The sequence below is a fragment of the Meleagris gallopavo genome, chromosome Z (assembly GCF_905368555.1).
Source record: "Meleagris gallopavo chromosome Z, MGAL_WU_HG_1.1, whole genome shotgun sequence".
Classification (NCBI taxonomy): domain Eukaryota; kingdom Metazoa; phylum Chordata; class Aves; order Galliformes; family Phasianidae; genus Meleagris; species Meleagris gallopavo.
In genome coordinates, this window is record NC_139435.1 from 42,170,212 (window position 1) to 42,174,197 (window position 3,986).

Here is a 3,986-nt window from a genome sequence, read left to right on the forward strand (position 1 = left end):
ACAGCGGCTTCGTATCTCCAGATACAAAGATACATGGTTCTCTCAGGCCTTGCAGAGGAAACATAAAGATACCATTTTTGCTGAATGAAGAAAACTTCCCCCCAGTTGGCTGCAAAACAACTGTTACTTTCTTGAATAAACTTGGAACTCAATCCCTCCCTTCTGTCTTCTCCTCCCCCATAATTATATGTCTTATGGCCACCAGTACTCAAATGGCTAAGCTGTGTGTAGTGCAGCTGCAGTCTGTCTGTGAACACCAGACAATAGCAAAAATTTGTCCTTGTCACTGTTTCCTTTAAGGACAAATTTCATAAGTTTCCACTTAGCCTTTGTGACCTACAAGTTCTTCTTTGTCTGCAGGTCTTTCGTCTCTGCATGACTACTCTTTCCTATAAATCTTTTATAGATGAAAACACCAAACATTGTAGTGGCACTTCCCCAAATCAGATTTGTCCAGACATATTTTTTGCTGAATTAAACATTAAATTTAAATCTTCTGTTCCTTCCTCTTCTTCCACTAGTTGAATCAGAGAGCATCTGAATCCCTATGATACAGCTGAGTCAAATCCAGCCATGAGAATCACTGCAAATATACATGCCATCATTTCTTATTTAGGAATGTCAAAATCAAATAATTTAGAATTGCGCATTTGCTGCCAGATAAGTTGCTCAGAAGTGGCACTAAGAAAATAATGAATGCCAAGGAGGCAATTAGAGGAATATGTTAGTTTTACTTCTAATATAATTTTTACAGTTGCTGGTACACATTTTACAATGTATGAGGGTAAGAAAAGCAAGAGATAGTTTTTCCATCATAGGACATCTGCCTGTAAAACAAATTACTTTTGTTCATATTAACCAGAACTGTGGAAAGGCAAAGGATTAACAACAAAAAATCACATACGGTAGTATAGCAAGGTGTGGTTAAGTGCTCCTGAACATATCTGTTCTGTACTGTCCTGTATTTGAAAAAAGATTAATGAAGTACTGCCATGGAGATATGCTCATATATAATAAGTGGCACCATATAAGTGACATGTTATCAAAAAGATTTTCAAATCATTGAACTTACACAGTAGACATTCAGATGCACAGAAGAGGGTGGACCTTGATTACCACCAAGACTGGGGCTGTGTGAGCTTTACCTTGACAAGGAGTTCAGCTAAAATATTAGTGCTAGATTTTATTCCCAAATCTGGACAGTCACAGTTCAAGGATTTAAATACATAAATGATGAAAAATACAAAATAATAAAAATAAAATAAAAATAAAAATAAAAATAAAATAATACAAAAATAAATACAAAAAGATGGAAAATATGAGTGCAATCATCAATCCCTGATAAATACTTTTGTTAGAAGAGGCGGTCTCTAATTTGGGGGGGTAGAAGGAGCAGAGAAGTGCAGAACCATCATAGTAGAATCACAGTAGAATCATGGAATCATTTGAGTTGGAAGGGTCCTTTAAAGGTTATTTATTGCAACTCCTTTGCAGTGATCAGGAACACTTACAGCTAGATCAGGTTGCTCATAGCCCCATCCAGCCTGACCTTGAATGTCTCCGAGAATGGGGATCCACCACTGTAGGAAGCTGGAAAAATTTTTGGCTCAAAGCTTTTTCAGTGGCACCCATCCAAGACATAACCTGCTCAACAAGATTTTGGGGTTAATGGTTATCATGAGTACAGCAGTAAGAGAAACATGAGGGTGGGTGACCAGGAGAAACCTTTACAGCTGTTGTTTGTTTTGGGCATTCAAGCTGACTTATTAGGGTCGGAGGAGAGGTCCACCATGTAGTCAGTGCACATACGAAACAGCTCACCATGTAACAATCAAGTGATCAACTGCTTATTACTCAATGGGAAGGGCATGTACTATGGACACGATGTTACAACTACTGTTGCCCTTGACAAACAAAATAGCAGTGCCCATGATAACCAGCTGCTGTCCCTGGCAACCAGGCGGATGCTGTGGATAGGATAAAAACCTGAAGAGTTCTGAGGAAGAACAGGTACCCCATCCACCAAACTGCAAATGGATCCTGCTTTGTAAACCACTCAATAGGAATTCTCTCTTTACTATCACTAACTTCTCCACCTTCTCTGTATCCCTAAGCTGCTTAGAATTTGTAATAAATCACTGGACTCATTTGCTCCCTTTATCTCCTCCAATAATTGGATTGAGACAGCCACTTCCCCAGGCAACCTGTCCCAATGCTTCAACACTGTTATAATAAAAAAAGTATTATACTGAATCTAACTCTTTCCTCCTTTAGTTACAGAATCACAGAATCACAGAAACACCAACATTGGAAAAGACCTACAAGATCACCCAGTCCAACCACCTACCTATCACCAATAGTTCTCACTAAACCACATCCCTCAACACAAAATCCAAACATTCCTTGAACACCTCCAGGGTTGGTGACTCCATTACCTCCCTGGGCAGCCCATTCCAGAAAAGCAGTATTTCTTAATCCAGCCTGAACCTCTCCTGGCGCAGCTTGAAGCCATTGCCTCTAGTCCTATCACCAGTTACACAAGAGAAGAGGCTGACTCCAGCTCACTACAACCTCCCTTCAGATAGTTATAGAGAGCAATAAGGTCTCCCCTGAGCCTCCTCTTCTCCGGACTGAACAATCCCAATCCTTTAGCTGCTCCTCATAAGACCTGTGCTCCAGACCTCTCACCAGCTTTGTTGCCCTTCTTTGAACTCACTCCAGGGCCTCAAAGTCTTTCTTGCAGTGAGGGGCCCAAAACTGGACACAGTCCTCGAGGTGCGGCCTTACCAGAGCTGAGTAGAGGGGGACAATCACCTCCCTGCTTCTGCTGGCAACACTGTTTCTGATGCAAGTCAGGATACCACTGGCCTTCTTGACCACCTGGGCACACTGCTGGCTCATATTCAGCTGAGCATCAGTCAGTACCACCGAGTCCATTTCTTCTACACAGTCTTCCAGCCACTCTGCCTCAAGCCTGTAGTGTTGCCTGGGGTTGTTGTGGTCAAAGTGCAGGACCCAGCATTTGGCCTTGTTGAACATCAACCCATTGGCTTCAGCCCAACTATCCAGCCTGTCCAGATCCCTCTGTAGGGCCTCGCTACCTGCAGGCAGATTGACACTTCCAGCCAACTTGGTGTCATCTGCAAACTTACTGAGGGTGCACTCAATGTCCTCATCCAGGTCATCAAAGAAGATACAGAAGAGAACAAACCCCAGCACCAATCCCTAGGGAACGCCACTTGTGACCAGTTGCCAACTGGATTTAGCTCCATTCACTACTACTCTCTGGGCCCAGTCCTCCAGCCACCTCCTTACCCAGGCAATAGTGTACCTGTCCAAGCCACAGGCTGCCAGCTTCTGCAGGAGAATACTGTGGGAGACAGTGTCAAAGGCTTTGCTGAAGTGTAGGTAGACTACATCAACAGCCTTTCCCTTGTCTACGAGACAGGTCACTAGATCATAGAAGGAGATCAAGTTGGTGAAGCAGAACCTACCCTTTGTGAACCCATGCTGTCTAGGCCTGATCCCCCAGTTGTCCTGTACATGCCAGGTGATCTCTATCAAGACAATCTGCTCTACCTTCCCTGGCACTGAGGTCAGGCTAACAGGCCTGTAGTTCCTCACATCCTCCTTACAACCCTTCTTGCAGGTCAGAATCACACTGGCAAGTCTCCAGTCTTCTGGGACCTCACCAGTCAACAAGGAGTGCTGATAGATAATGGCAAGTAGCTTTGCTATCACCTCCGCCAGCTCTCTCAGCACTCTCAGGTGAATCTCATCCTGCCTTATGGACAGTCCATTTGGAGTAGTAGGTCTCTGACTGTGTCCTCCTGAATTGTGGGGTGTTTAGTCTGCTCCATTCAACTCCAGCTGAGATTACCAGGTCAGAGAGTGGAGCAACCTGTTAGCAACCATTTTTCCTTGTCCTATCACAACAGATTCTGCGAAATAGTCTATCTCCTTTCTTACAGCTCCCCTTTAGATAC

The 3,986-nt window shown here is 43.6% G+C and overlaps 1 pseudogene; it reads left to right on the top strand.

Annotated features, from left to right (window-relative positions):
• The first annotated feature begins 1,566 nt into the window (after positions 1–1,566).
• LOC146542225 (uncharacterized) lies at positions 1,567–3,712 on the top strand (annotated as a pseudogene).
• Positions 3,713–3,986: the final 274 nt, after the last annotated feature.